The following is an 8,283-nucleotide window of genomic DNA, read 5'->3' as shown; positions in this document are numbered from 1 at the left end:
AGGTGGTGACTAAATTATGATAGTGGGATCTCAGTCAAGCATCCCCGTGGTGCTCTAATCCACGCATGGACTCTCCTCAGGACAGACTTGCCGACTGGCTGAGTGGGCGAGGTAAAAGGACCCTGCTTATAACAAACCACAGCAGGAACCCTGCCACTGCCTCTAGACCCAAACAAGGCCAGGCAGGACCTGACTGGAGTTCTAGCTGCAACTCTCCTGAGGAAACACGAGGGACAGCCCTGGGCCATTGTGCACCCAGCTGTGCCAAATTCGGTCTTATCTCCTGGGTGGGGTAGGTGGGGTAGGTGGGGTAGATGGGGTAGGATGGGGTGAGGTGGGGTGGGGGAGGGAATCTTGGGTTTTGTTTTTCTGCTTAGCAGGTGCCACCTTCCTTCCTGATTGGCTCTGGAACATGGCCCAGAGCCTGCGCCCTGCTCCTCAAGGGGACTGTTCCCAGCTGTGGCCCTTTCTCCTCCATTCGCTGCCATGAAGCTTGCCCTCCTGGTCCTCCGGCTGGTTGTCGGCATTCTGGCATTTCCCATGTATCTGCTGAACATTTTAGGCATGTGGAACCGAATATGCAAGAAGTGCTTTCCCTACATGCTGTGGCAGTTCTCGGTGATATACAACCAGCAGATGGCGAGCATAAAGAAAGAGCTTTTCAGCAACCTGCCGGAGTTCGCAGGCGCCTCGGAGAAGCTGTTGCTGCTGGAGGTGGACTGTGGCACGGGGGGCCAATTTTAAGTTCTATCCTCCCGGGTGCAGGGTGACCTGTGTCGACCCTAATCCCAACTTCGAGAAGTTTTTGCTCAAGAGCGTCTCAGAGAACCAGCAGCTGCAGTTCGAGCGCTTCGTTGTGGCGGCTGGGGAGAACATGAGCCAGGTGGCTGATGGCTCTGTGGATGTGGTGGTCAGCACCCTCATGCTGTGCCTGGTGAAGAACCAGGAGAAGATTCTTGAGGAGGTGTGCCGAGTGCTGAGGCCAGGGAGTGACAGATGGGGGAGGACTAACCCTAACCCCAAGGGTGGTCCTGTCAATTTCCGGTATATTCTAAACTAAAAGGTACACTTAAAAAAAAAATAAGGAAGGACTTTTTTTTTTTTTAAAGAAAAAGAGTGGCGAATAACTACAAAGGTAAGGACTGACAAATCAAAATGTAAAAAAATTCTAAGCTCCTGCAGAGGCGAGAGCCTGCAGGGCAGCTCAAATGTTGAACTTGGTAACAGTAGCTCCCAGAACAGCTGAAGGGTTCATGCCCCCCAAATTAAAAAACATTACAAGTGCCACACTGGGGAGGCAGAGGCAGGCTGATCTCTATGAGTTTGAGGCCAGCCTGGTCTACATAGTGAAGCCTAGGCCAGCCAAGGCTACACACCAAGACCCTGTCTCAAAAATCAAAACAAACAAAAATTGGCAAGTTACTAAGGACAATGATTTTGTTTCTTAAAACTGGTCAGAGTAAACAAACAAACAAACAAAAAAAAAACAAGATGAGCAACTGGGCAAGATCAGGAACATAAATTAAAATAGTCATTGTATGAGAAAGACCTAGAGGCCATTTTTAACTGTGACACTGTCTGAGACATAGTCTAGGTACTGGGGTGGATTTGGGATGGGGCTCTCATACAGCAAAAGTTTTTGAAGACACTAGACATATCAAAGTATCAAGTGAGCATAATTTTATCTACTAGAATTTATGTACAGCTACACATGTTCAAAAACTTGTCCATCACAAGGTTAGTCATTAATGGAACATTGGCATTAGTGGAAACAGGAGAAAACCTGTCTGTGGATGGGAGTCACACAGTCAGGAACGCTGTAGCTATTAAAAAGTTGGCTGGGTGTGGTGGTAAACACATAAACCCAGTGAAAGTCAGTGTCTCAGAGGCTGAGAGCTCAGCATAGTCTCTCTGGCACAAGGACAGGTGCACAGTGATCAAACTAGCAGGTAAAGATCCGTAGCCACGCCTCACACACACTGGCATGGCCTCCGTTGTCTTTGTTAGCATCTATGGTTGCTTAATGGAACCCAGATCATCATGACAGCCTCAGTTTACCCTAACCATGACCCTCTTAAGAAGATACTTATGATCATCCTTCCAGAAAAGAGGTTTAAGAGATGCACCAAGATACACAGCAACGGCTTTAACGTTTTTGAATCCAGGTCTCATTCTCACTGAATTGCGCTAAGCTGGCCTGAAACTCTGTAAGTAGACCAGGGTGGCTGTGAACTCACAGAGATCTGCCTCCCAAGTACTGTATTAAAGACACACACCACCACACCCTGCCCAAGTCCAGCTCTTCAGTGAAAATATTGCTGCCCAGTGTCATCTTCCAGATTTCGGCATTTCTGCCCCTTTGCTGTCCCTAGACACTGAGGATCTCTCTCTCGGCTGTCTTTCCACACACATATCCTTTCCAACAGTCTCATGTGTCCCAAGTGTTTTCAGCTGCATGCCTGCACAGATTTCCAAATCTCAACACCCATGCAAAGTTTGCCCCCCCCCCCCGCCAAGCTCCCAGATTATTCACAGACATAGCAAAGCCCATCTCTCTGCTTTTCCTTCCTGTGTCCTGCCCTAGCCTGAGGAAATGACATGTTTGGTTTTTCGTTTTTACTAGGGAATTTGGTTTTCTACTCTTAAACATATGTTTTATTTGAACTTCTCTGTATCATTTGAGATAACTACATCTCTAAACTGAATTCTATCCGGACCCCTGCCTTTGGGTGGCCAGGGCCAGAGAGCATGTGACAAAGGCCGGCAAAAGGGAGATGGACTCTTTCCTCGGAAATGCACAGAGCTGCTCAGGTAGCATGTTCATGCCCCACGTGGGGTGCAGGTGAAAATCAAAGTGCAGTTTCTCCCCTAAAGGCAATATCACTCATCATCACTGGCTGAGTAAAACCGAAGGATGAAATGCTGCTCTGGGTGTCATTTGCATTATGCATGAAATAACACAGTTTGGTCTACACAGCACCTGAAGGTAGGTTCCTACTCTCCTTCGACAGCTCCTGTATTTCCAGCACTTACAGTCAGTGCCTGGGAACATTTTGCTAGTGAATTAAAAGGTTTTTGTTTTTGTTTGTTTTTAACGGATAAGAGTAGAAGCCAGATGTGGTGGAACACACCTGTAATGGCAAATCAAGGCAGGAGGACTGGGAGTTCAAGACCAGCGAGTGCCAGGATGAGTTTGCTATGTAATGAGCTTGAGACCAACCAGGTGATGTTGTGAGGTTGTTTTGAAAGTCAAGGAATAACAACAACAAAAAGACAGAAGAGGGGGAAGTGACCAGTAAGATAGTACAGCCAGCAAAGGCACTGCGGTCAATTCTGCTGCCCTGAGGTCCACATGGTGGGAAAAGAGAACACATGTGCACACACTTACACACACACTGTGCTTTCACACGCAGACTAAATTAATGTAATGAAAATTTTAATCAAAAAGAGGGACTTGGTGTTAATGCATTTATGAAGCATTTGTGTAGCAAACATGAGCACAGGAGTCTCAGAATCCTGAGGACCAAAGCGCAACAGTAAAACAGCAAGACTGTGAAGGAGCAATGATAGATACAAAAATAAGAGAAGCCTGGCAAGTTTCCTTGCGTAGACTCTCCTTTTGGAGAAAGACTGCCTGCGTTTAACGACTGTTGTTGTCCACACACGTGTGTATGTACACATTCATGTGCCCACATACTAAATCCAGAACAGGGGAGTTGGAAACTGGCAGATCTGTGAGGCCACTAGCCAGTTAGCCTAGCCAATGTAGAGAAATCCAGCCGATGAGAGATGCTATGTCAAAAGTGGAGACTGCCGTGAGAAGCCATATACCGGAAGTTGTCCTCTGACCTCCACACAAACCCCCTACACCTGGGCACTCACACATGAACACTCAGGTAAAAATACACTTATCTTTAAGGTTCTTAGTAGATAGAAAATCTTTTTCCTAGAAAGCTTGTGTACTTGGGTTCCTTTTAGGTCTGCCTGTTGATATCCATCCTTGCTTGCTCATGGAAACAACTGCTTTTTCCCATTAATGAGCAGTCATTTTATTACAGTGTGATTCTATTAGCTAGATGCCATGACTCACACCTACAGCCCCAGCCCCAGGGCCTGCAGAGGCAGGAGGATCAAGGTCAGCAGCACACACAGTGTCTTCTAGGTGCTGCAGGTTGTGTCCAGCGCCAGGCTGAGGGGAAGGGCGGGGGGAAGCAGGCCGGGGTCTCTTTATAGCAGTGGAAACCCTAAGGCACAACTTTCACAGATATTGCTAGCTCCAGTGTAAAGGTGAGTCAGTTTTTCCAAAGGGCAATTTGAAATCTTCTACCAAGGTGTGTTAAAAGGCACCCACCACCTACTCAGCCCTGCTTTTAAAAACAATGTATCTGTTTGGGAATAATTACAAGTGCTCCCAAGATTGGTAGACATTAATGCTGGTTACAGTGAAAAAGTGGGAGAAGCCTAACAGATAGGAAGTAAAATAAAGATTATAAACAGCGTGTGGTACAGACTTAATGTTAGGAACAATGGCCAGTTTACATGTAATATGGACCATGACTGGTTTTCTCTTCCCTTCTTTTTCTATTTTTCATGTATATGTCTGTGCATACTTGATTGAGTTATATGCACCATGTGTGTGCAGGTCCCATGGAGGCCAGAGAACATTGGATCCCCAGAACTGGAGTTATGTGCGGTTGTGAACCAACTGATACGGGTACTAGGAACAGAACCTTCCTCTGCAAGAACAGCCAGCTCTCTCAACCTGAGTCATCTCTCCAATACTTTTTTGTTTTAAGTCATGTCTCCAATCCTTTTTTTGTTGTTGTTGTTTTTAAGACAGGTTCTCGTGTAAGGCAAACTTGACTCAAACTTACTATGTCTCTAAAACTGACTTTGGTTGGGTCCCTTGAGGACAGGCCTTTGCACCCCCACATGATCTGTTTTGCACTCTTGTGGTTGGTTGTTCTGAAAACAAGAACTAAAACAGGAACAATCTTTTGTTTTCAGCAATGTTTCTAAGGATGTTTACCCCTAAGCCATGTGAGTTAAGGTGATGAGCTTTCTGCTTTTGCTGGCGTGGCCTCCCCTGCTGAGGGCTGTATATACTGTGTGAGAAAGTGGAATAAAGGCTTGTCTGCAGAACCTGAAGTTGTGCTGTGTGCTAATCCTGATGTCCCTTGCTCAGGGAACTCCAGTTGCCATGCTGGCATGGCAACTTTGAACTTCTTATCCTTCTGTCTCCACCTCCCAAGTGCTGGGATTACAGATGTGGGCCACTGTGATTTGGCTCTAAAACATTTCTGTATTTTCTACACTTTCAAAAATAAACATGTTTCTGAGAAAGTTCTGGAGTAACATATAGAAGTTTAGAATTTCTTTCTGACACTTATAGACTGTTTCTTGGACTCCGTTCCCTCGTGGGTAAAACCAAAGATGGGCCAGACATCATTAAAAGATTAAAAGGCATGTTGTTTTTAACCCCAGCACTAGGATGCAGAAGCAGGTGGATCTCTGTGAGTTCAAGTCCAGGCTGGGTTATTGCAAGTGAAAGGCCAATCAAGTTGTACCATGAGACCCTGTTTCAAAACTAAAACAAAAACAGTGGCAGTAATAGAACTTAATATGATTGGCTGTGTTTTCTGAAAGAGTGTAGATGTAGCCCAGGATGGCCTCAAGCTTGCAGCAATCCCCCTGACCCAGCTTCCTGAGTGCTGGGGATTGTAGGTGTTTGTTCTGCTACAAGTAACCCTGTTAAGGGGGATGAGTGTGGTAAGGGAAGATGACACTGAGTGCTTTCTATTTCAGTGATTATGCATCCTGTATGACCACAGAAATGTATGTGTATTTCTTAGATTGGCAGCTCCTTTTAAAAAGCTCCTTTTGTCTGGGTGGTGGTGGTGCCCAGCAGCCTGGAGGCAAAGGGAGGCAGATCTCTAAATTCAAGGCCAGTCTGGTCTACAGACCAAGTTCCAGGTCTGAAGATGTGGTCCCACTGTGACTGGGCCAGCTAAGCTGTCACTTCAGATCATCCTGCCTTAGCCTCTCTTGTGTGGAGATTCCAGGCATGGGCTATCTTACGAGCTAGTGCTGTATAAAATGTGACTGAAATTCAAACTACATTACCTATTACCTAACTCCATTATAATTTACCGGTGAATTATCAAAGTTGGCCTCAGGCACTGAAATTTGATGCTTCACACATCTTGTAAAGCTGTTTTCCCACAATCAGTATCTTTAAAATGTGTGTGTGCATGTTCTTTTTTAGGGAGGCGCTTACTTCTTCTTGGAGCACGTGGCAGATGAGCGGTCCACCTGGAATTACTTCTGGCAACAGGTCTTGGCTCCTGCCTGGTTCCTTCTGTTTGATGGATGCAACCTAAGGAGAGAGAGCTGGAAGGCCCTGGAGCAAGCCAGCTTCTCAAAGCTCAAGCTGCAGCACATCCAGGCTCCGCTGCCCTTGAGTTTGGTACAACCCCACGTGTGGGGGTATGCTGTGAAATAGTGGGAGGGGCACTGTCAGGGACCATTGTCCTAAAGATGATAGCAGGGACCATTGTCCTAAGATGATAGCAGGGACCATTGTCCTAAGGATGTTTGCAGAGAGCCCCACATCCCAGCTATTTTGAGAACTGTTTGTTAACAGAATCACAAAAAGAATGTTTCTGTTTACACTAGGTGTGCTGACTGGTGACCTTTGCTACCCTGGCAAAGTTCCTTCTTACCCCTACCCCCCACCCCAAGCCAAGTTCCTCATTCAAGGGCTATATAAGCCCGAACCATTACCCTAATAAACGGAGACAACTGAATCTTGCTTGGTCTCCTTCTTTTCTCTCACCCATGATTCATACAGGTAGAAGCTCTTCAGATCCTGAATAACTGGACCTGATGGACAGGTCGGGGCACCAGGCCTGAATGGCTGCCAGGGCTCAAGACTTTGGTTTAGATGTAAATTTCCACCTGGGAGAGGTGAAGTCCACTTCATCCTGTTAAACCATTTTCTACATTATCTCTAAAAACCAGATCAAAGCGGCTTTGGACCCCTTCAAAATGACCAATGGTCTCTAAGCCTCTGATAATAAAGCAGTGGGGAAACGGACAGCTTGCAAACCGAATAAATCAACTCCAGCTAAGTGAAAATCCACGTCTGACTAACAGAAAATCTTCCCCCCAGAAAATAAAATCTGAACCCACTTGATGCCTTGGTGTCTCTGCTCTGGCTTTCGCTGCCCTGTGTGCTCAAGGCCGGCAGCTTTCTGTCTTTTGGTTCAGTGTTTCACCAAATCCTGCTGCACCACACAGTTTTTAGGTGTGCACCATGCACCGATGCTCCAGCATCACCATAGGACTGCACCTGGGCACCGGAATTTTGGGGTTAATTATGCAGCACGTGCTTGTTGAACATAAAAGACTCTAAGCAGTGAAAGGGTGGCCCCTGCAGTTAGGGAAAATGGGAACACCATGCAGGGGACTCTAAATGCAATCCTGCAATCTGTAAATGCAGTGGGCAAGGCCTGGGGGATTATTCTGACCAAACTCCCCTGGCACTGAACTGGGCAAGGTGGTGCACACCTTTAACCCCAGCACCTAAGAGGCAGATTTCAGTAGATCTCTGAGCTCTGGGCCAGCCTAGTCTACAGAATGAGTTCTAAGACAGCCAGAGCGACACAAAGAAAATCTTGTGGAGGGTGAATGAAAAAACCCACTGGTCCTGGAAGAAAAGCACAAACATCATTGTGTGTGCACTGAGAATAAATCTGGGTGGGCCACTCGTGGGTTTCAGCTACAGTTTGTATGTATGTAAACAAATATATTTTCTGAGATGCAGAAGTTCTATTTTGAACATCAAATCATAAATTCATATTCCTTTAAGAAATGGAAATAGTCTCTAAACTTGGCTGGCTTGTCTTCATTTGTGTCTTATCGTCTCAGAAGAAAATGTCACCTTCGACAAGAAAGGCATTTGAATGCATCTGAATCAACATACAAGGGATGGTCCTTGCTGATAGGACCAGATCAGCCCAGAGGTGACTGAAGGGCAAGGGGGAGGGGCCTAGTCTGTCTTACAGTTAGAAAGGATACAGTCCTTCAGGGAGGGGGAAGGCAACCTGGCATAGGCAGCTTGTCACATTGTATCACAGTCAGGAACCTGAGAGTGGAGAGAACCGGGACCAGACCATAAAAATTCAAGTGACGAGATCGGGCACGTTCAGGGTGGTATGGCCGTATAATTTTTTTTAAAATATTTATTTATTATGGATACATTATTCTGTTTGCATATATGCC

The 8,283-nt window shown here is 46.1% G+C and overlaps 1 pseudogene; it reads left to right on the top strand.

The window, feature by feature from the left end:
* The first annotated feature begins 486 nt into the window (after positions 1-486).
* LOC121437441 lies at positions 487-6,502 on the top strand (annotated as a pseudogene).
* Positions 6,503-8,283: the final 1,781 nt, after the last annotated feature.

The sequence above is a fragment of the Microtus oregoni genome, unplaced genomic scaffold, assembly GCF_018167655.1.
Source record: "Microtus oregoni isolate MIOR12 unplaced genomic scaffold, Mior012 000052F_ref0000163, whole genome shotgun sequence".
NCBI classification, from domain to species: Eukaryota; Metazoa; Chordata; class Mammalia; order Rodentia; family Cricetidae; genus Microtus; species Microtus oregoni.
This window is presented reverse-complemented; position numbering and strand designations above follow the sequence as displayed.